The 26,052-nt window shown below is 37.8% G+C and overlaps 1 protein-coding gene across 3 annotated transcripts in view; it reads left to right on the plus strand.

Annotated features, from left to right (window-relative positions):
• LOC126412774 (UHRF1-binding protein 1) overlaps window positions 1-26,052 on the plus strand; it is a 443,324-nt gene that overhangs the window by 233,016 nt on the left and 184,256 nt on the right. The window lies entirely within an intron of this gene.

A 26,052-nucleotide genomic window follows, 5' to 3' on the forward strand; every position in this document is an offset into this window, starting at 1 on the left:
CTCCCTCTTTCAACTTTGCTTCTGGCAGTTTCGAGAATTTTGTACACAGATATTTAAAACAGTCCCCATCCTTTTGTAGTGATTTTACAGATTGTTTCATCAATCCCAATTTGATATGGAGAGGGGGCAACAAAACCTTTTCTGGTGGTACCAAAGTAGTGTTGATAACATTTTTCTCTCCAGGTTTTAAAGTTTCTCGGGGAGGCCAATCACTTCTAGTCCATTGCTGTTCTCCGGCTCTACTATCCCACAAGCATAAGAAGCATGGGTATTTAGTATAGCCTGCCTGCTGACCCAAAAGCATCGTGAGTATTTTGAAGTCCCCACAAATCATCCATTGATGATCCTGATACTTGATTTTTTCCGGGATAATGGCCAAATCATTATAGTTTTCATCCATATGCACAGAATGTCCCATCGGAAGTGATGCATATTTATTTCCATTGTGCAATAATACTACTTTAAGACTAGTTTTGGATCAATCAATGAATAGGTGCCATTCAGATGAGTCATACTGCATATCAAAGCAGCACATGAGTCCTTCCACATCATTGCAAAAAACTAAATTTCCTTCTTTTGAGAAAAACTGGGTAAATTCTTTTTCTCAGTGTCTGTACCATGAAAGTGAGGTGCCAGATAAAAGGTTTTTATGTTTTAATCATGAACCTAACAGCTCGGCTGCATCTTTTGAAAGACCTAAATCCCTTACTAGATCATTGAGCTCACTTTGAGAAAATAATTGAGGCCTTTCATCTTCGTGTGAAGAAAAATCTGAGCTTGACTCCCCCTGAGGAGGTAATGTAACTTCGTCCTCCAACTCACTCGGGTATTCATCCAAACTGGAAGATGGCTGTGGGATAGGTATTTCAGAGCTGGACGTATAGCTGAGTCAGGCTTAGGATAACTTATGCTTCTTTTGTTTTTTGAATTGAATCACTTTACGTCAACTGAACAGAAGTAGCAATCAGTGGTATGGTTTTTCTGCTCACGCCACATCGTAGGAATTCCAAATCTAAATGTATTTTTCTTACCCGTAAACCACAAACGGAAATCTTCTTCACGCCTTCTACATACCTTATGCGGTGCCCATGGTTTATCTTGATCACCAAGTTTTAATTTAAAGTAAGCAAAATAAACTTTCCTCACAAAATCACTTATGTTTCTCTGTTGACTTTTAATAATGTATTCGCCACAGATACAACAAAAACTGTTTGGAGAAATAACACAACCTCTTGTAGCCATGACTAGACAGAAACAACAGCATTGTTCGCTTGATTAGCAATATGTCTACCGAGAGTTTCTCTTCATTTCATGCAAGATACAAATCATCATTTGACTTGTCACAACATGATAAAACTGAACAATAAGATTTTTTGCATTTGCTTCTGACACCCAGGAATTCACAGTAAAACCCGCAAGTGGTAACAAAGAATAGTTAACAGTGTAAATTTTTAAATTTAAGTTTATTTTATCAATTATAATTGATATAATTTTTAATAATTATTAAATTAAAAAAAACATAGGTTTATTACCAATGAACATAAATACTGCAATATACATAAAAATGTTTGTGATAGAATATTTGAATATTTTACTTGTTTTTGGGAGGTCAAAATGTGTAAGAGAATGTTAAAAAATCCTATGCAGTTTTTTAGTTGCAGACCTGTGTTATGCTTTCATATATGAGCATTAAGCCATCTTCAGGGCAATGAATGGCTCCTTCTCTGAACACACCTATGTAACTTCCAGCAAGCGTTTGCCCATTACAGGCACAATACGGACATAGTAGCTCTCAAAGAGACCAATGAAAAAAGGAAAGGAACAGAGGAAGGAGATGGATTCCTGCACATGTTTAGTAGTGTACCAAAGGAAAGAGCTTGAGGAGGAGTATCCCTAGTAGTTAAAAGGAAGTCTGGAAAATAAGTCAATCACAGACATTTACAAATGGATATCAATGTGATAAATCAATCCTTTGGTAACCATATCAGCACATGCCCCATCGACAATGCTCCAATTACTGAGGAGGACTGTTTGATCTGATGACAATTTTGGAAAAATTTGGAAATTGGAGTGAGGTATTTCTTATCTGTGGTCTAAATGGCAGAATGGGCTCCAAATTAAATGTCCCTGTAGTAGGATGCTACAGAAAAGCTGCTGTGAGTTGTTGTTGTTGTTGTTGTTGTTGTTGCTGTTGCTGTTGTGGTCTTCAGTCCAGGGACTGGTTTGATGCAGCTCTCCATGCTACTCTATCCTGTTCAAGTTTCTTCATCTCCCAGTACCTACTGCAACCTACATCCGTCTGAATCTGCGTAGTGTATCCATCTCTTGATCTCCCTCTACAATTTTTACCCTCCACACTGCCCTCCAATACCAAATTTGTGATCCCTTGATGCCTCAGATCATATCCTACAACTGATCCCTTCTTCTAGTCAAGTTGTGCCACAAATTTCTCTCCTCCCAAGTTCTGATCAGTACCTCCTCATTAGTTATGTGATCTACCCATCTAATCTTCAGCAATCTTTGGTAGCACCACATTTTGCAAGCTTCTATTCTCTTCTTGTCCACACTATTTATCGTCCATGTTTCACTTCCATACATGGCTACACTCCATACAAGTACTTTGAGAAAAGATTTCCTGACACTTAAATCTATACTCAATGTTAACAAATTTCTCTTCTTCAGAAACGCTTTCCTTGCCATTGCCAGTCTGCATTTTATATCCTCTCTACTTCGACCATCATCAGTTATTTTGCTCCCCAAATAGCAAAACTCATTTACTACTTTCAGTGTCTCATTTGCTAATCTAATTCCCTCAGCATCACCTGATTTAATTTGACTACATTCCATTATCCTCGTTTTGCTTTTATCGATGTTCATCTTATATCCTCCTCTCAAGACACTGTCCATTCCATTCAACTGCTCTTCCAGGTCCTTTGCTGTCTCTGACAGAATTACAATATCATCGGCAAACCACAAAGTTTTTATTTCCTACTCCGAATTTTTCTTTTGTTTCCTTTCTGCTTGCTCAATATACAGATTGAATGACATCGGGGATAGACTACAACCCTGTCTCACTCCCTTCCCAACCACTGCTTACCTTTCGTGCCCCTCGACTCTTTGTAACTGCCATCTGCTTTCTGTACAAATTGTAAATAGCCTTTCGCTCCCTGTATTTTACCTCTCCCACCTTCAGAATTTGAAAGAGAGTATTCCAGTCAACATTGTCAAAACCTTTCTTTAAGTCTACAAATGCTAGAAATGTAGGTCTGCCTTTCCTTAATCTATCTTCTAAGATAAGCCACAGGTTCAGTATTGCCTCACATGTTCCAGTATTTCTACAGAATCCAAGCTGATCTTCCCCGTAGTCGGCTTCTACCAGTTTCCCATTCGTCAGTAAAGAATTCACATTAGTATTTTGCAGCCGTGACTTATTAAACTGATAGTTCGGCAATTTTCACATCTGTCAACACCTGCTTTCTTTGGAATTGGAATTATTATATTCTTCTTGAAGTGTGAGGGTATTTTGCCTGTCTCATACATCTTGCTCACCAGATGGTAGAGTTTTGTCAGGACTGGCTCTCCCAAGGTTATCAGTAGGTCTAATGGAATGTTGTCTACTCCCGGGGCCTTGTTTCGAGTTAGGTCTTTCAATGCTCTGTCAAACTCTTCACCCAGTATCATGTCTCCTATTTCATCTTAATCTACATCCTCTTCCATTTCTATTAAATTGTCCTCAAGTACATCGGCCTTGTATAGACCCTCTGCATACTCCTTCCACCTTTCTGCTTTCCCTTCTTTTCTGAGAACTGGGTTTCCATCTGAGCTCTTGATATTAATACAAGTGGTTCTCTTTCCTCCAAAGGCCTCTTTAATTTTTCTGTAGACAGTATCTATCTTACCCCTATACATCTAGTGATATATGCCTCTACAGCCTTACATTTATCCTGTAGCCATCCCTGCTTAGCAATTATGCACTTCCTGTCAATCTTATTTTTGAGGTGTTTGTATTCCTTTTTGCCTGCTTCATTTACTGAATTTCTGTATGTTCTCCTTTCATCAATTAAATTCAATGTATCTTCTGTTACCCAAGGATTTCTGCTAGCCCTTGTCTTTTTACCTACTTGATCCTCTGCTGCCTTTACTATTTCATCTCTCATAGCTACCCATTCTTCTACTGTATTTCTTTCCCCCATTCCTGTCAATCGTTCCCTAATTCTCTCCCTGAAACTCTCTACAACCTCTGGTTCTGTCAGTTTATCCACCCATCTCCTTAAATTCCCATCTTTTTGCAGTTTCTTTAGTTTTAATCTACAGTTCATAACCAATAGATTGTGGTCAGAGTCCACATCTGCCCCTGGAAATGTCCTACAATTTAAAACCTGGTTCCTAAATCTCTGTCTTACCATTATATAATCTATCTGAAACCTTCTAGTATCTCCAGGCCTCTTCCATGTATACAGCCTTCTTTCATGATTCTTGAACCAAGTGTTAGTTACAGTTAAGTTATGCTCTGTGCAAAATCCTACCAGAAGGCTTCCTCTTTCATTTCTTACCCCCATTCAGTATTCTCCTACTGCGTTTCCTTCTCTTGCTTTTCCTACTATTGAATTCCAGTCACCCATGTCTATTAAATGTTCATCTCCCTTAACTATCGGAATAATTTATTTTATCTCTCCATACATTTCATCAATCTCTTCATCGTGTGCGGAGCTAGTTGGCATATGAACTTGTAGTACTGCGGTACGCGTAGGCTTCGTGTGTATCTTGGCCACAATGATGTGTTCACTATGCTGTTTGTAGTAGCTTACCCATGCTCCTATTTTTTATTCATTATTAGACCTACTCCTGCGTTACCCCTATTTGATTATGTATTTATAACCCTTTATTCACCTGTCCTGAAGTCTTGTTCCTCCTACCACTGAACATCACTAATTTCCATTATATCTAACTTTAACCTATCCATTTTCCTTTTTTAATTCTCTAACTTACCTGCCCAGTTAAGGGATCTGACATTCCACGCTCCAATCCGTAGAATGCCAGTTTTCTTTATAATGTTGATAGACTTATGAGGGGAATTCGATAAATAATGCAGCACATTTTTTTCTGAAAGCAGGTTAGTTTTATTGATGATTCCAGTAACCATGTTATTCTCCATTCTTTTGGCTACAGAACTCTATTTTTCAACATAATCTGTGTTCAGTGTGAAAGCACTATGCCATCTTTACTGGATGGGCCTGTATGCCCGCATGATATCACTCTACTGGTCAATGTTGGACCCATTATCATATTGCATCAATAAACTCATCATCATCCACGAATTGCTTCCCGCAGAGTGGGTCTTTTTTTGGGCCAAATAGTTGCAAGCTGCAACTTCCAGTCCATAGGTTGAATGACGGAGAACAGCCCAGTGAAATTTTGTGAGCTCCTCTTAGGTGTTCAGACTTGTGTGAGGCCTTGCATTCTCATGGAGAAGGAGCACTTCATTTGTATCTTTAGTGACGAGTTACACGCTGAAGTCATTTGTTCAGTTTCCTGATAATAACACTATACCTTTCAGAATTGATTGTTACACCCTGTGGTAGGACATCAAGCAGAATAACCCCTTCAGAGAGCCAAAAGTCTGATGTCATGACTTTGATGCCGAAGGGTGTGGCTTTGAACATTTTTCTTTGGATCAGAGATGTGGTGCCACTCCATGGATTGCTGTTTTGTTTCCAGTCTGAAGTAATGGACCCATGTTTCATTGCCAGTGTCAATGTTCAACAAAAATGTGTCACAATCGGTCTCGTAAACACGGAAGAAATTCTGTACAGATGGTCCTTCATTACTCTTTATGGTCTCCTGTTAGGCAGCAAGAAACCAAGTGGGCACACAACTTTGAGTACCCAAATTGGTGGGGGTCCAGTCAAACGGTGAGGTGACTGATTGTGACCCATAAATCTTCTCGAATGAGAGGGTCCGCTTCCAACACTGCAGGACTCGCAACTGGGAACGGCCGTCTGGCACGTGTGAGATCAGACAGGTTTGCGCAACATTTTTATGATGATGACGGATGCCTCCCCAATGTCTCACCGTGCTCTTATGCTACATAATAGTGGTGCCGCCTATCAGAGCTTTGTGAAAGTATGGGGGCTGAAGTGGGAATATTCTACGCTGCCACGCAACAAATTCCACATTTTTTGAACTGAAATTGGCTGAGAAAAAGGAATGCGTTGCATTACTTGTTGAATACCCCTTGTAATTGATTTGTGTGAACAACGGAAGCTAAAAATTGGTAACATATGCACAAATCTACACAGACACAATCTGAATGCAGCCTAAAGTCGATCATTGACTATACTACTATTGTCAGACATAACAGTGAACTGAAAATCTCAGAAATCATATACATCCATGGCCCAGAATGTGGTTCAGATCATTTATTAGTCATGCAGAAATCTATTTTCCATACAAAAAAGACTTACAGTCTTAACAGACAGCTGACAATAATGGAACTCCATTGAGTAATATCAATTATAACATGAAGAGATTTGAGAAATAGCTCAACTAAGTTCTTACACCAAATAAGGCTAGATACAAAACTGTATAGAATAACATAAAGACTGACGAATGACATGTATGAAAAATCTGAAAACATGCATACATGAAGCTACAAATGGAGCACTTGAAGAAAAAATAATCTCAGATAGGAAAGCTACACCATTTTGGAGTGAAGAGATAGAAATGATTATAGGTGAGAAGAAAGCTGTTATGAAAAATGGTTATCTACACAAAGCACATATGATAAATTAAATTACCGTGATAAAAGGGAGCGAGTACAGAAAAAATTACAAAGGGTAAGAATAAATATTGGGAAGAGAGATGCCAAGATTCCACCCTAGAAGCAGGCAATACAAAATAAATATAGCATGGAAAAGAATAAAAGGAACGTGAATGCAACATAAAGACAAGTGAAACATAAAGTAGAAACACAAGTAAGGAGATGGAGTAGGAGAAGGGGTTTAGAATGGGATGATCATTTGCAGATGATACACTTAAGGTGAAATCAGACTCCCTATAGCAACAATGCTAATTCCCGTCAACATTTAGCCCATTATTTCTTAAACTATTGATGTTGTCACTACCAAGTTTTTAATAATCTAACATGTGGATGTATTTAGTTCACTGATCTGGAACGAAGAAGATCCATGTATTGGAAACTGAGATTTTGTATATGAATTTTTTTTTAAATAATTGTGTTTTATAAAACACAGCATTAATGGTATCACTCAGAAAACCCTAATTACCACCATTGCATGAATAAGTTCCACAATTTTTTATGTTACTTTGTGTAATGGTTCCTGAGAAAATCGAGCTTTTGTCAGAATATTTACAGTTTTGAGAAAAGTCAAGTTGAAGTAGTAAGCCTATCCCAGAAAAACTGGTTGAAAGCAGCCTGCTTCATAATGTTGTCCTTCATCTTTCTGTTCATCTAACTTCTTCCTTCTTTTCTTCTTTCATGTCTTCTGGGTCATTTGCTGAACAGAAATTTCAGCCATCTGCACTCTTAATCAGTTCATTATTTTTAATGTTCTTCCTGTACTCAGTTGTATATTTACTCCCAGGTGATCCAAATCTTCTAGAGTTTCCTTTGTTGGAGGAGATCACTGCATTGTACACACCTAGCCTTCATGTTTTTGTGCTACAAAGACAATTTTGGCAGTCCGAATCCAAACAATATTGTTAAATGGCTCGTTGATATTTTCTCTCTTCCCATGGAAGCATTTCTTTAGCAAATCTGGATTTGCTAAATCTCTGAATATATGCCTAATGGCTTCCCCTACTGATTCAGGAACTGAATGTTGAATGCGTGTAGTTTACCAGCTGCCTCTGCTTTTCTACACTTGTACCATGGGCACAAATTGTGTACAGAGTTAGTATCTATTGACAGCCCATGAAAATATATTGCCCACATTGCTCTCCTCACGCATTCTAAATCGTGCTTTTTCACTAAGGGATTTTCCATAGTATTCCTGAAACTCATCAAGAATATTATCAGAAAGCATTCCTGCAGATTTCATACTGATATGATCTGATAATTTGGTGTCACCAAATTTCTTTTTTAGCTGCCGAAGGTGGGCTCCTATCCTTGTGTGTTCTGGTGCAGTGAAAAGCGTTTTACTACGTTATTTGTGGAAAATACTTGTTATAGCTACGTATGCATCACAACATCTCAGCGTGATGTGGAGAATGGAAGTGCTTGCCACACGAAAACATGACAAGCTACCTGTAATAATTAACACTAAAGGGGTCCAGAAAATTCATGCTCACCAAATGTAAAGAATAAATAAAAATGAAAACCCACTTATGATAGCACAGTGGTGTCGAAACATGTTTGGGTACTGAGAAAAACGGTGTTTTGCGTAACTGGCGGACCTCAAATCCCAAAAATTTTAACTGCAAATACGGCCAATACAAGGAGCTGCAAATCAAAATATGGATATGTGTCAAGTATAATTTTAAAAAGTATTAAAAAGCATAAAAAATACCCATACTTAGATTTGCTGCAAAAATTATACACCAGTATGTTCAGGGAAGTCCAAACATTTATATTCAGGATGTCCCAAAAAATGTATACATTCTTTTGTTGAATGTAATGCTAATATTTATTAAGATACGGAAAAATTTCAAAATTCTAGATAATATGAGCAAATGTAGAAACCAGCCATTTATCAAAAGTGTTCAAATTATTGGCCATTGTGGTCCAAACACAGCTTATTACACTGCCCAATTGAATCCAACACATTCCTGATCATTGCAATTGGTATTTTGTCACTTTTGTTTTCAATGGGTGCTCTTTCAACCTACTGATTGTAGCTGGTCTTTTGCTATGAATTTTATGCTTCACATGCCTCCATAGAAAAAATCCATAGGGTTCAAACGTGATGAATGTAGAGGGTACTCGGTACTGCCTCTGTGTCCTATCTGTGTGTCTGGTTTGTGTTCGTCACGGTAGGCCCTTGTGTCGTGATGGTAGGGGGGAGGTGCTCCATCCTGTTGGACATACTATTTTCCACCAGATAATTTTCACCAGCCACTGTATGCTCAAAACAGAAACGTCCAGTCAAATCAAATGCTGATAACCACACCACACTTTAAATCTTGACAGGTTCGCAAGGTGTTCTATTGTCACTTGAGAATTCTTAGGTGGCCAGTAGCTACAATTGTTACAATTAATTCAACCTAAAAGTGGCCTCGTAACTCCAAACAACCTTGTATGGGAATTTTGTCCTGTGCACATGTTGCTTGATACCACACAATAAATTAAATTATCCAGTCACAATCATCTTAATTCCGAGCATGGAGCAAACTAGAAATAAAATCTTTCTGTATTACTTGCTTCAAAACGCAATGGGCACTCATTTATGCAACTCCTGTTTAATGAGCCAGTTGCTGCACCAAATTTCTAGGAGAATGCTAAAACTATATGAATACTTCGCTTTCTAATGTAGGCCCAATGGATGTGTGATGGTCTTCCTGGATGGTTCTTGTTACCAATCTGGTCTGTTCCTTCTTCCTCAAATGTATCTCGCAGCAAAGTAATTGTGAGTCGCATTCGTGCATCTCGTTAGAACTTCATTCTGGGACTGTGTTTGCACTTTACTTATGTTCACAGTCTTCCACAGCACTTCAGAGCAGACTTTCTGTGCTCAAGATTCAGTATGCTTTCAGCCATTTTTCAAGCCATCACACGTGCAAAAGGAAAATGAAGTATTTAGGTTATGAGTTGTAAAAGAGTGTAAATTTTTTTGCAACACCCTGTAGAACAAAAAATGAAATTATTGTTTTTGAAAAATTTGAGATCTGATCTTGCCTTAAATCACTCATTTAACAGTTGTTGATCTGCAAAAGCCCTATGATACAGTTCCACTAAGTATAAGTAAATTGTGGTTAGTAATGCAACATTTTGGTCTCCGTAACAAGTGTGTCCAGGCAGTAAGAAACTTATGTGAGGGTTGCAACAGTATGATTAAACTAGGTACCAGGTATTTCCCAGAAATTCTCCATAAATTAGGATCTAAGACAACTGTTCTCATAATGACCAACTTTGTTTAAAGCATACGAAGAACTTTTATAAAATTGGAAGAGGAAATGTCAAGCAATGGAAATCCTAGTAGAACAACCCTGATAGCAGGAGACAAAGCCAACTCCTGTTACACGTTCAGGAAACTGTGTGAAGAGTACTCAAAATAGTGTCTGACAAAAAATGTGAAAAAGGCAGAGTGCGTGATAATGGGTGACGATGACTGAGATTTGAATGGAGGATTGTGCACACTTAAAAATGTCTGGACATTTAAATTCTTGGGCGTCACTTTAACAACAAATGGAAGAAGCACACAAGACTTGAGAACTAAAATTGGGCAAGGAGAAAGAGCAGTAAGGTGATGCCTGTCCCTTAAGATGGATTTTTGGCAAAGAACTTATGACATCTCCATACTATAACGCAAACACCTCAAAAATGACAGAATATGGGAAATTATAGGAAAAAAGGACACTTTTCTCAGTGCCATAATAACAAAATACACTGCTCTGCAAAACTGAAGGATGAGACTGCAAGTGCAGGAGCATGTTGCCAGAGGTCTCCCAATTGAGCACAAAAAGTTGGATGTCACATGGTGTGAGGTCAGAACGACTGTAGTATGAAATGGGGCTGGTCCTGCTACACGAGGTGGTTGAAGAAATAGGAAAAGACTGTGTGTGTCTATCAGTGAGCAGTTACAGTGTCTATCAATGAGCAGTTACAGTGTAATGTGGTACTGGTCTCCATTACAACATGACCTGGAGAGAACATTTGGATGACTTCACATAGGGAAGAATCGTCTGGAAATTAGAAGAAGCACGAAGTGTGACGAGTGTAGACCATGCTCACAGCATTGTTTCACATGTATATGGTGTGTTGCGAACCACAGGCACTGCAGTCAGAACGAGAGGAGGTGGTGATCACAGTCAGCTACAGCATCAGATAACCACTAAATTGGTAGTCCCATGTTTAACCAACTGTGACAATGTTAAGAATGTCTGTGGACCACCCTTTGTTGAATTTTTCAAGCATACAATGGCACCACTTCATTCTTGTGTGTTTCTCTGCTTCTGCCAGGTAATGTAGCACTCAATGAACCCATCTCTTTGTTAGGTCGAGAATGGTCATGCACAATGCCCTGTCACACAGTTGATCCAAATTTAGGGTCTTTTCACTGTCACAAAATGTGAGATGAAGATCATCTTCAGTCATTTTCCTCATAGCATGAATGTTTTCGTGCACCATTGCCATTGCTGGGCAACCAGAATGAGGTTAATCTTCAAGAGACTCCAGACGCCTTGAAAATTCACATAACCAGTTTTCAACTGTGGCCCTAGAAGGGGAAGTGTCATCAAGAACATATGCCAGAGAATAATAGCATTCATCTGCATTTAACTTCTTTTTGTAATTATTGCACGAAAACCACACTGTGACACATACATGTTGCACTGTGTCTGACTCAACACTGCGTATGTCTTCACTCACCAGTCACAGCTTGGCTTGAAATCCAGTGGTGGGAATACTGCCATGCACACACTTCAAGGTCGAAAAACAATGCTCTTTCAAATTGGAATAATTCCATTATCGAGAGGCTTCCTAATTTAACAACTGCTAAAAACTTTCAACACAGCCCTCCTGCATATTGGAAATAATATTTTTGATTCTAAATGTTGCTTGGTTCCAGCACATCGTTAGCATGATGTTGTTTTCAAATCATCATATTAATTAAGAGTCTGCAACAGAAAGCAGTCAAATGTCATGTTTATATTTATTAATGTTTGCAAGTGTGTTTTGGTGTGCAAAATCATTTAGTACCAGACTAGTAATTTCAAGATTTAGGATACAATGCCTTTTGTTCTCTGGACTACTTTGTCCCACTTAATATGATTTTGATCTGCCGAAACCCTTCCATGTATAATTAAAAACAAAACATTCTGCTGTTTGGTTTCCACTTTAAATTGTACTCTTATCAGAACTCTCTTTGATAAGTCGATTAATAATTACAGGAAACAGCAAAGTACCTGAAAGATATCTGTGGAAAATTCTACAAAGAAATACAGTACCTGCTTGTTTCCATAGTCTGTACAATCTTCTGCTTGATACTCAACAATTTTCTTTTGAGTTTCTTTCACTGTGTGTTTCCTTTGCTCACTGAAAATTAACTTCATCCTCTTTCTCTCCATGGTACATACATGGCGTCTCTAATGTGGGCCTTAAACAGTGCCTTAAAGTATGGAAAAGGAAGAATAGAATCTACTGAAATGTAGTGCTACAAAATAATGAAGAAGGTTAGGTGGCTACATCAGGTAGTTAATGAATAGATAGTGAATTGAATTGGAAAGAAAAGAAATTTATTCCACACAAGTACATGAAAAGAAGGAATCAGTGGATGGGTCACATTCTAAGGCATCAAGGAGTTGTCGGTCCACCATAGAAAATTCTGAAATGATCACCAGGAATTTAACTCAGGATTCCACTTGAGCAGCAAACAACATTAACCCCTAGACCACAGAGGTAGTCCGAGTCTTTCGAAAAGATTCTGCTACAGTAATCCTGAAGTCTTCACACATTGCCCTTTTGTGAGCCAAAAGCATTTGATACAATATTGTTATTTTACAGTGCAGGAGTTGCCATTCTTTAGAAGTTTCTTTACAGAGACTTCCTCATCATGAATTGTTTTACTAGGAACATATCTATCCAGTGCTTGGTGAAATATTCATCTAGACTCAAACCACAGTTTATCAACTTCCTCTTACTGTGAGCTAAATGCTTGAAGTTCCACAATGCTTCTAGTTTACTGATCATCTAAATCTTCGTATTTTTTTCAATTGCCATTTATACTTTTGTAACTATTGTGATTGAAGCTCTCTTTTTGACCATGTTTGCTTCTTGACACATAATTATGGAACTGTGATTCTGCCTTGACAAAACACACATTATGCTTGTTTAATACCCAAACATGCTTCAGTGTAGTTTCACAATCGCCATTTATTATCATAGTGTGACATACTGATGTTTATGTGGCTGTCTGACATTTTCAGTACAGCTGATATTTTGCTCCACTTTGTCATTTTTGTTCATTCCACTTTTGCATGCCACTACAGGGTATGTAAACTATGTCTTGTAACACACACTTGTTCTGTCCTCTTGTTTTATATATTTTTGTTATAAAACAAGATGGTGGAACCAATGAATATCTGCTAAAAACTGACAGTGCATATTACAAGGCACAGTAGACATACCCTGTAGTGTCATGAAAACCAGAATCAGCAAAAAATGACAAACTGGAGCAAAATATCAGCTGTGCTGCAAATGTCAGACAGCCACATAAACATCAATACATAATACTAAGAAAAAAAATGAACACTGATGATAAAGGAACTTCATCGAAACATGTTTTAGTGTTGCATAAGAATAATTTATGATTACTTAAAGGCAGATTTGTGTTTCCATAATGACTTTGGTAAGCATTATTGATGCAGCTGTCTCATGATCTCTGATACCTGTTTCAATGTGAACATCCTCAAAGATGTTGGAGGTGCAATATATTTCTATTATGAGTATTCCTATGAACTGTTTGATCTAACAAGGAGAGGCCAGATTTTACTGAGGTTAATATACTAGTTGGTGACCACTCGAAAGTACCTCTTGCTGTATCATGCTGCTAGTGTGTGTGAATGTGAGTAAGCTGAGTGTAGTGTCGCCACACGTGTGTTGTTAAATCAGCCGTCAACTGTATCAGTGTGGGCAGGCTGCTAGGGGATGGCTGTAGAAAGTGTACACATGGTATGGTCTCCCCCACGCCATCTACCAGTGACTCACACCCATATACATTCAGAGCATCATTGACTCACGCTCACTATTTTTTTTTTAGTTTGTACCACACACATTAGTTATTCTGTGTATCACTTATGTTGCACCTTCTGTATGATTCCTTTGTTTTGTTATGTGTGAAGTCATGAGAGGCTTATTTCCATTATTGTTAAGAGGTTTATGAATAAAGCCATATTTCTTTTATTTGGATTGGTTTCATGTATTACTTGGTTGCTACACCACCTGTGGAAGAGTATGGGCCACTATGCTTCTGTTTTTTTAAAAAAATCAACATACATTGCCATAGCACATGGTCAGTTTGGAATCAGATGGAATCATCAGAACAATCTAAAACAAGAAAAGTTTATTTCACCCATTTGGCCTGCAACCAAAAAGTTTCTAAAAAATTGGGAAGTTAATGGTTTTGGTCCATTGCAGATATACTAGATGAGGAAAACTTTTGTGTTTTGGGTCAGTGACAAAGGTGTATTAAAGCCTGCTTCCTCATTCCTGGGTTTAAATCATTGTGCTTATAACAGGTTTGCTATCATGAAACATATATTGTTTCTTGTAATTAGACTTTTGTCTTCTTGTGCTACTCATTTAGCACTACCCAGGAGGCATATGTGACTTACGGAATGTTACAGATGTGTGTAACTACTGACCTATTGGTCTAAAAAGAAATCATTATACAAGCTAACAAAAAGCCCATTCCACCTGACACAGTTGAGTAACTTATTCACAACATTGTTATGGAATCCCATTTAACAATTGAGACAAGTGGCAGAATTTGGAGAAATGTGCAAGACTATTAGAACCTATTTAGGAATAAACATAGGAAGGAAGCAGTAGCCATCTTTCACCTAATGTCAGGACATGATTGCCTAGCCCAACACATACATCTACATACACATTCCACAGGTCGTATATGGTGTATGGAGGGGGGGGGGGCGGCGACGACCATGTACCACGTAAAATATGTCTATCATTTATAGATACTTAACTTGCTGTTTCTTGATTATTGTGATTTGTGTGTGTAACTTGCTGCAATTATCTCCTCTTGTAGGAAAGCCTTGGGCTCTCTGTAATGTCGGGATAAACTTGTCTCGGTTTATCAGATCTACTAAATGATGTGGCAGAAATGAAATTGTGCCTTATAACATGTTTATTCTCACAACAAATATGACGTAACATTGACTCTACAAAATCTGAGCCAATAATACAAAATTTGACTCAATAATAGCTACTACCATTGGTACTTATATAGTTTTAAATAACTGAAATCTGAATATCTTCATTGTTTAAAACAGTGACTTTGAAGTTACTGTTAAAAGTTTATTGGTTTTTTAAAATGTGTTACAGAATTTGGATTTACAGAGTAATAAACTTGCTGAAACAATACGGTTATCATTTTTGCAGTACGTGAAATACCTTTCCACAATAATGTTTGATTTAGAAATGTTCATAGCTTTTTAAATATGGATTTGATTTTTTAAGTGATAGAAATACTGGATCTTTACATATGTCTGAACCACGTTTCAATCAGATTTCTGTGTTTAAATTTTGTAAATACATGTTTTACTATTCGTTTACATTTTTTACACATATTTTTGAATAGAAACAACGTTTCATCATAATTTTACTGTATTTCATTATTATTCATATACCTTAGTTTCATTAATTTAGTCAACTAATTGTTGTTGCAATGCATGCACATTAAGCTACGTAAATTTGCATTTGCATTTACATTGAAAGTATCGGTTACTAAAATATGGTGTGTATTGCACTCTCTTTTGTCGCATTTGCATTCTTTTGTGCTACACACTATTAGTCATTTCTTTTCTTATTCTACTAGCAATTAGAGCAAGGAAAAAACAACTGTCTACATGCCTCCTTACGAGCCCTAACATCTCGTATTTTCTCAATAGTGTTTTGCAATATCATCATCTTCCAACCAGGGATTCCCATTTGAGTTCACATAGTATTGCCATAACACTCATATTGGTCAAACCCAATGATAAATCTAGCAGTACACCTCTGAATTGCTTTGATGCCTGCCTTTTATCCGACCAGGTGGGGATCCCAAACACTCAAGCATTGCTCATGAGTGGGTGGTACAAGTGTTCTATATGGCATCTCCTTTGTAGATGAGCTGCAGTTTCCCAAAAACTATCCCAATAAACTGAAGTCGACCATTCGCCTACCCTACGATGTCCGTATGTGCTCATTCCATTTGATATCTCTTGGCAACATTAAGCCTAGATATTTACAATATAAGGAAAAGGATAGATTGTTGCTCACCATAAAGATGTGACATTTAATGGCAGACAGGCACAACAAAACGACTGTTACACAATTACATTTCGGCCAAAGTGTTCAAGGATTCTGCAAAAAAATCAGTGTTAACATTATTGCTCTGTAATTCTTTTACCCATCTTTTATATAGGTTTCATCTGCACTTGTTTCCTGTCACTTATGACCATGTGCTGGTAGAGAGATTTGCGATAGATGCAAGCCAGGTACAGAGTTAATGCTCTAGAAAACTCTGTAAAACAAAATTGTGATTCTATCTGGATATGACGACTTATATGGTTTCAAATTGTAAAGTTAGTTCTCAACTCCTGGTACACCTATTTCTATGCCCTTCATACAGTAGTCTGTGCAATGGTCAAACAGTGGTATGTGTGTACAATCCTCTGTGAATGACTTTTTTAAACACAAAATTGAAAATGACAGCTAATTTTGCTGTCACCACTACATCAACATCTACATCTACATTTATACTCCGCAAGCCAACCAACGGTGTGTGGCGGAGGGCACTTTACGTGCCACTGTCATTACCTCCCTTTCCTGTTCCAGTCGCGTATGGTTCGCGGGAAGAACGACTGTCTGAAAGCCTCCGTGCACGCTCTAATCTCTCTAATTTTACATTCGTGATCTCCTCGGGAGGTATAAGTAGGGGGAAGCAATATATTCGATACCTCATCCAGAAACGCACCCTCTCGAAACCTGGCGAGCAAGCTACACCGCGATGCAGAGCGCCTCTCTTGCAGAGTCTGCCACTTGAGTTCGTTAAACATCTCCGTAACGCTATCACGGTTACCAAATAACGCTGTGACGAAACGCGCCGCTCTTCTTTGGATCTTCTCTACCTCCTCCGTCAACCCGATCTGGTACGGATCCCACACTGATGAGCAATACTCAAGTATAGGTCGAACGAGTGTTTTGTAAGCCACCTCCTTTGTTAATGGACTACATTTTCTAAGGACTCTCCCAATGAATCTCAACCTGGTACCCGCCTTACCAACAATTAATTTTATATGATCATTCCACTTCAAATCGTTCCACACCCATACTCCCAGATATTTTACAGAAGTAACTGCTACCAGTGTTTGTTCCGCTATCATATAATCATACAATAAAGGATCCTTCTTGCTATGTATTCCCAATACATTACATTTGTCTATGTTAAGGGTCAGTTGCCACTCCCTGCACCAAGTGCCTATCCGCTGCAGATCTTCCAGCATTTCGCTACAATTTTCTAATGCTGCAACTTCTCTGTATACTACAGCATCATCCGCGAAAAGCCGCATGGGACTTCCAACACTATCTACTAGGTCATTTATATATATTGTGAAAAGCAATGGTCCCATAACACTCCCCTGTGGCACGCCAGAGGTTACTTTAACGTCTGTAGACGTCTCTCCATTGAGAACAACATGCTGTGTTCTGTTTGCTAAAAACTCTTCAATCCAGCCACACAGCTGGTCTGATATTCCGTAGGCTCTTACTTTGTTTATCAGGCGACAGTGCGGAACTGTATCGAATGCCTTCCGGAAGTCAAGAAAAATAGCATCTACCTGGGAGCCTGTATCTAATATTTTCTGGGTCTCATGAACAAATAAAACTTATTGATGAGTGATTGGATCAAAGCCTTCGACACGCTTAGTGATTTTATGTAGGATGAGAATTTTCTTGGATTTTTCTCAAGATCTTTTGCTAAGGTATGTCTGTGGAAGCTGTTGTATGCTTTGTGCGTAAGTCTCTTTATAGATGCACAAATTTCTACCAACTTTTGCTCATCACTATTTCCATGTTCTTTTTTGACCTGAGAGTGCAACAATCTGTACTTTCTCAACATTTTCCAGCCATGATGGGTCTTTAACATCATGAATCTGCCTAACTTGGAACGTATGTGACTTACAATCAGTGTAAACATTTCCCATAATTCCACTACATCCATCATATATACCTTCCTAATGGATTCATTAACTTTAGTAACCATTGTTGCTATGAATATGTCGTGATCACAGTCCCTGTGCTGATAGCTCTGTTTGTAGCTACAAGATCTAAAAGATTTCCAATGCATGTGGGTTGTTGCACTAACTGCTCAATGCAGTTTTTACAAAACTAGTTCAGTACTAGGCTGTGAAACATGGACATTAAATAAGTTCATTGTTAGGCAGCTAACAGTAGCTCAACGAGGAATGGAAAAATCAATGTTAGGTTACTCGAAAAAAGACAGGAAGAGAGCAGTTGAAATAAGACGAACAACGAAGGTCACCAACCTAATAGAAAGAGTGAATACATTGAAATGACAGTGGGCTGGTCATGTTGCTCGAACAAAAGATGGTAGATGGTCTAAACAAGTCCTAGACTGGAGCCCAGTTTACCAAAAAAGACCTAGAGGAAGACCGCCAGACAGATGGGACAGAGATATAAAGAAGACAGTGGGATTCAGTTGGCAACGGGAAGCTCAGGATCGGAAGATCTTACTGGGATGCTTTATTACTTACCGAGTCAAAGAGGCCACATCATTAAGTGCTAGTACTGGCTGATGATGATGATGATGATTTCAGTACTACTTCACAAAACTATCTGTCCCTACCACCTGCAATGAAACCATAGATGCCCCTCTCTGTACACAGTAGGTTAAAGTCACCACCATTATTGTGTGATAGGGATACATCTGCACTACTGAACATAGACTATCATTGAATGATTCCACAACTTTAAGGTAGCCCTGAGTTGCCAGTAAAAAATCTTATGATTAACTTCAGAGTTACCTAGGCTGATTATTCATGTCTAGATAACTTCACAGTTCGAGTCAGTTTCAAGCTCGATAGAGACAGTGATAGAACAGGAGTACTTGTCACAAGTGAATTTCCTACTTGCAAAATTGGTGTAAGGTATTCAGATTATCTAATGATATGCTTAGGTTTGGCTCAAAAAATGCAGAAGCAAGCTCACATCTGCAAATTATACTGGGATACCAGAAATTACATGTTCCAACTCTTTGCAACATTTGCGTCGTTTATACATTTACTTCTATAAGTTATTATTTACATCCATAAATTTTACTGGGATGCCAGAAACAACTGTTTGTTATTACTTTTCTGTAAGTTACGTTCTTATTGCTATTTTCAAAGTAGTTGTGTTATTTTGTCCAAAAGCTTAAATGTTTAGCAATCTTTTCATTGTGCCTGTCTGTGAGTCATACCTCCTCTATGTGAGAAATAGCAGTCTGCCCTTTTCATAAAAAAATATTATTGGTATACCTGCCTGTCATCTATGCGATGCTAATTTCTTTCACTTTTTAATTTAAGAATTTCATTAGAAAGTACAAAATTGTCACATACTTCTAGAAATGAACTGCCTGATCAAGTACATGCCTTAAGATCCATTGCTTAGTACTTGCTAGCCCCTCTATATCACACTGTGTTGTCATATGCGTGCTGTGTGTCAAATTAACGCTCAAGAGAAGTGTCTTTATGGCTGGAAAAAATATGTATTCTGAAAAACGGTTTTCATCTAATTGTGCTTGATGCAGAGGATTTCTCTGTTCTCCCTACTTGTGTGATGAATACCATACAATGTACTGTGGAGACTTAATAGGGACAGAAGGAAAATGTGTGTGTATCTGCTAGAGAGAGAGAGATTTCAGAAACAATTGCGTTACAGTTTTGGTTCCTGTTTTGTTCTCATATTCCCTTAAAAAGGATAATGTATGTTGTCAGAAAAAAATAGCATTAAGCATAAACGTATCATCGATGTTTGTAGGCATATAGCATTTTACTATTTTTCCTAGTTCACAATAAAATTTACTTTGTTGAAAATAACTATTCAGAAATTATGCTGCAATTTTCATTCTCTTCCCAAAGATTAAATAAAATTAGCTGTGGACCTTGCCATTGATGGGGAGGCTTGAGTAACTCAGTGGTACAGATGGCCGTACCATAGATGCAACCATAATGGAGGAGTATCTGTTGAAAGACCAGACAAACGTGCAGTTCCTGAAGAGGGGCAGCAGCCTTTACAGTAGTTGCAGGGGCAACAGTCTGGATGACTGACTGATCTGACCTTGTAACATCAACCAAAACAGCCATGCTGTGCTGGCACTGCGAATGGCTGAAAGCAAGGGAAAACTACAGCCGTCATTTTTCTTGAGGGCATGCACCTCTACTGTATGCTTAAATAATGATGGCATCTTCTTGGGTAAAATATACCAGAGGTAAAATAGTCCCCCATTCAGATCTCTGGGTGGGGACTACTCAGGATGGCATCGTTATCAGAAGAAACAGAACTGGCGTTCTCTACAGATTGGAGTGAGGAATATCATATCCCTTAATTGGGTAGGTAGGTTAGAAAATTTAAAAAGTGAAATGGATAGGTTAAAGGTAGATATAATGGGAATTAGTGAAGTTCAGTGACAGAAGAAACAGAACTACTGGTCAGGTGAATGAAGGATTATAAATACGAAGTCTGATAGGTGCAATGCAGGTTTAATAATGAATAAGAAAATAGGTATGTGGGTAAGCTACTATGAACAGCAAGCCCACACCCACCACAGTAGTACAAGTTTATATGCCAACTAGCTCCACAGTGAGAAAGAGATTGAGGAGGATATTTATGATGAGACAAATGAAATTATTCAGTTAGTTAAGGGAGACGAACATTTAATAGTCATGGGGGACTGGAATTCGGTAATAGGAAAAGGAAGAGAAGGAGTAGTAGTAGGTGAATATGGAATGGGAGAAAGGAATGGAAGAGGAAGCCATCTGGTTAAATTTTGCACAGAGAATTATTTAATCATAACTAACACTTGGTTTAAGAATCATGAGAGAAGACTGTTTATGTGGAAGAGACCTGGAGACACCAGATTATATAATGGTAAGACAGTGATTTAGGAACCAGGTTTGAAATTTAAGACATTTCCAGGGACAAGTGTGGACTCTGACCACAATTTCTTGGTCATGAACTGCAGATTAAAACTGAAGAAATTGCAAAAAGTTTGGAAATTAAGGAGGTGAGACATGAAAGAACCAGTGGTTATAGAGAGTTTCAGATGGAGCATTGGGCAACGATTGACAAGAACAGGGGAAAGGAATACAGTAGAAGAAGAATGGGTAGATTTGAGAGATGAAATAGTGAAGGCGGCAGAGGATCAAGTAGGTAAAAAGACGAGGGCCTGTTGGAATCCTAACATTGAATTTAATCAATGAAAGGAGAAAATTAAAAAATGTGATAAATGAGTCAGGTGAATAGAAATACAAACGTCTAAAAAATGAGGTCAGTAGGAAGTGCAGAATGGCCTAGCAGGAATGGCTAAAGGACACATATAAGGCTGTAGATGCATATATCACAAGTAGTAATATAGCTGCTGCATACAGGAAAATTAAAGAGACCATTGGAGAGAAGAGAACTACTTGTATGAACATCAAGAGCTCCAATGGAAAACCAGTCCTAACCAAAGAAAGAAAAAAAGGTGGAAGGAGTGTTTAGAGGATCTATGCAAGGCAGATGTACTTGAGGGCAATATTACTGAAATGGAAGAGGACATAGTTGAAGATAGAATGGAGATACAACACTGTGTGAAGAATTTGACAGAGCACTGAAAGACTTAAATCGAAACAACTCCCCACGATTAGACAACATACCGCTAGAGCTATTGATAGCCTTAGGAAAGCCAGCCATGACAAAACTCTTCCATCTGGTGAGTACGATGTGTGAGATGGCAAAATACCAACATACTTCAACAAGAATGTAATAATTCCAATTCCAAAGAAAGCAGGTGCTGACAGGTGTGAAAATTATAGAACTATCAGTTTAATAAGTCATGGTTGTAAAATACTAACACAAATTATTTACAGAAGACTGTAAAAACTGGTAGAATCCAACCTCGGGGAAGATCAGTTTGGATTCCAGAGAAATGTAGAAACATGCAAGGCAATACTGACTCTACGACTTCTCGTAGAAGGTTGGTTAAGGAAAGGCAAATCTACATTTATAGCATTTGTAGACTTACAGAAAGCTTTTGACAATGTTGACTGAAATACTCTCTTTCAAAGCCTAAAGATGGCAAGGGTGACATACAGAGAACAAAAGGCTATTTACAGTTTGTTAGAAACCAGATGGCAGTTGTAAGAATTGAGGGGCATGGAAGTGAAGCACTAGTTGAGAAGAGAGGGAGACAGGATCGTAGCCTGTCTCTGTTGCTATTCAGTCTGTATATCAAGCAAGCAATAAAGGAGACTAAAGAAAAATTTGCAGGAGGAAATAAAGTCCAGGGAGAAGAAATAAAAATTTTGAGGTTCATCAATGACATCGTAATTCTGTCAAGAGACAGAAAAGGATGTGGAAGAGCAGTTGAAAGGAATAGACAATGTCTTGAAAGGAGGACATAAGATAACACCAATAAAAGCAAAATACGGATTATGGAAAGTAGTTGAATTAAATCAGGTGATGCTGAGGGAATGAGGCACACATTAAAGTAGTGTATGAGTTTTGTAATTTGGGAAGCAAAATAACTGTTGAAGTAGGGAGGATATAAAATGTAGACTGGCTACGGCAAGGGAAGGGTTTCTGAAGAAGAGAAATTTGTTGACATTGAGTATAGATTTAAGTGTGAGGAAGTCCTTTCTGAGAGTATGTGTATGGAGTGTGGCCATGTGTGAAAGTGAAACATGCTCGATCAACAGTTTGGACAAGAAGAGAATAGAAGCTTTTGAGATGTGGAGCTACAGAAGAATGCTGAAGATTATATGGGCAGATCACGTAACTAATGAGCAAGTACTGAATAGAACTGGGGAGAAAAGAAATTTGTGGTACAACCTGACAAGAAGAAGGGGTCAGTTGGTTGGATACTTTCTGAGGTATCAAGGGATCACCAATTTAGTACTGGAGGGCAACATGGGAGGTAAAAACAGTAGAGGGAGACGAAGAGAAGAATACACTAAGCATATTGAGAAGGATGTAGGTCGCAGTACTTACTTTGAGATGGAGAGACTCAAATAGGGTAAAGCCGCATCAAACCTGCCTTTGGATTGAAGACCACAATGACATCATTCAAACTGAAGGACATGGAAATTGACATGATAAGAGTATACCACTTGGCCACTGCTCCAGTTTAGCAACAGCTTTCATCCTTTTGTTTATCCACTGTGGATCAACATAATTAGTTCTTCATTCTGCAGAAATTGTTAGGTTTTGGGCCTGATACCTATAAATAAAATTTTCTTGCTTTCTGTTGTTTTAGGAATTTCATCTGATCCAAAACAGATCCTGCTTCATGAGCTTCGACCCTGATTTTTTCTTTTTGTTTTAATGAGTATGTAGTGCCCTAATCTCTTTGACAGAAGTTACTTTAGAGATCAAAATGTCTCCCTTCTTCTTGTAAATAGATTTTAGAGATGGCTCATATTAAGGTTTCACAGGATTTCTTGCCACACCCACACTTATAAAACTGTAATTACTCTAACCAATTATTGGGTGATTAAAATCTTCTCTAATAATGACAGTACATTTGAAAAACATATGTGGTGCCTAGCTGAGGTTTTTTCTAAATCCTTATTCACAGATGTCAAATATTCATGCTTTAACAGAATTAAAATGAAGGGAAAAAAAGAAAAAAACTGATGTGGAACTTATTCACAAAGGGTTTGACGAAATGGCTTCAGTCAGTGGCTACAGTTCCATACATTTTTAAATACTGATGGTGTAATTTAAGTGTTACAGAGCTGCAGTGATTTGCAGATTCACTTAGCATTGCAAGATGTGGTGTATGGCATTTTATTAACACTATTTTAGTCTTTGATTTCCCACTATTCATATATTCGGTGTAAGAATTTGTAGTGTGTTCTGCACAACAGTTATATAAAAATAAGGGATATACCTATTTAGAAGTGGTGTTGTGAAATGACATAATTAATAAGAAATGAAGAGCTTCAGACACAAACTACTTCCAAAGCACTTTCATGTTACTGTCGTGGTTAGTGTAGTTATCATATTTTTTCCCCCCTGAGTTAACTACAGTTATAATGCTCTAGATGATATAGTGTGTATCATATACATCTGCAAAGCAGAAAGAGAGAAGTTGAAATTGAAACTGAATGACATGCGAAAACTTGTTGATTTGGAAGTAACAAAAATGACTGTCAACATCTTAGAGGTAAGGAAAGAATAGACTGCAGCAATAAGAAGTGTAAATTGGCCAGTGCTTACAGGAAGTAAAGAATCAAACAGCATATACAAGATTAATGGAAAGAAAATAAACAAAAAGAGAACACGCAGATAAAAATAATAAGATAGACAACCAACAGAAAATAAAGTTGGGAGTGAACAGTAAGAAGATGAAAAGGAATGAAGGGAATGCGTGTCGGCATGAAGGGAGTATGTAACAATAATCATGGTGATAACTAGGCTATCAATAAGGCTAAAATGACACAGGAAAAGTCTGGACTGGAACAATCAATCCCTTGTCTCAGAACCTGTTTGGGGACACTGTACCTGCAATAGTTGTGCCTGCTTCATCATACAGGCAGTTTAGATTCTATACCAGTACTTCAGAGTTTTGCAGTGACTTCATGATGTGTGCTTGCTTCTCACCAACCAGTCAACTCACATTTCACTCATTTTTTAACTTCTGTTGTTTCTGCTTCACGTTGCTTGTATTGGGGTATTTTACTTTTTAAGTTAGTTGTGTTGTTTCTCAGATTGTCCATTCTTTCCATGGATAGTTTACTTCTCCCATTTGCTTCTTTTATCTCTTTTTCCTCTTGTCTGTGGCTCTGAGTGCTCTCTGTCCTTTGCTTACTTACAATTTGTGTGAGCATAGACTTCCAAAGCTGTTGTCATCCTCAGTAAAACTTTACGATGAAATGTCATACAGAAGTTATGTTGTCTGTTTTGTGCCTTGCTAATATACTTAAAAAACCATATATCAGAGCTTTAATCCTGCTTTGTTCCAAATTTCTGTATATTTGGATTCATGAAAGAAATTTTGTACACACATCAGAAATTCATACTACCCAGTTTGCGTAAATGTAAAGCAAATAAATTAGAATATTATAGTGTAACAGGAAATATTGCAAAATGGTTCAGATCTTATATCTCTGGCAGGAAACAAAGGGTTTTATTAGGAAAGAGATATGTATCAAGCTATCAGGCATCATCCAACTGGGAACTAATTACATGTGGGGTCCCACAAGGTTCCATTTTGGGACCCTTACTTGGCATACTATGCTTACTTTCATTCCATAATGTCTTATGGGATTACTTTTTGGAGTAATTCATCAAGCCAAACTAAAGTTTTCTGGGCACAAAAATGTGCAGTAAGAGTTATATGTGGTGTGAACTCAAGAACATCCTGCAGAAGCCTGTTTAGGGAACTAGGGATACTAACTACTGCTTCCCAAGATATTTATTCCTGAATGAAATTTGTCATTAAAAATATATCAGTTTTTCAAACCAACTGCTCAATTCATGAAATCAACACTAGAAATAAGAATAATCTTCTCAAGGATTTAAAGTCACTTGGTCTTGTACAAAAAGGTGTGCATTATTCAGGAACACACATTTGTACTCCATTGATGAATTTCTCAGTAAAACCAACTGATTTGTGTGTGTATATCCATATAACTTCTGCACAATTTCGGTGCAGTAATGCGTTCATTGTAAGTGTGTGTGTGTGTGTGTGTGTGTGTGTGTGTGTGTGTGTGTGTGTACAATCTAACCTCTGCACCATTTCAGTGCAGTAATGTGTTCATTGTAAATAAGTATTATAGTAGTTGTATTACATGTTTATTATCTTATAAGTAAATAAAATACTTTTTTATTTTAAATTCAGTGCATTACTATTTGTAAAATGATTCTTTCATATAGTGTTCATTAAAAAAATGACG

This window comes from Schistocerca serialis, chromosome 7 (assembly GCF_023864345.2).
Source record: "Schistocerca serialis cubense isolate TAMUIC-IGC-003099 chromosome 7, iqSchSeri2.2, whole genome shotgun sequence".
Lineage (NCBI taxonomy): Eukaryota > Metazoa > Arthropoda > Insecta > Orthoptera > Acrididae > Schistocerca > Schistocerca serialis.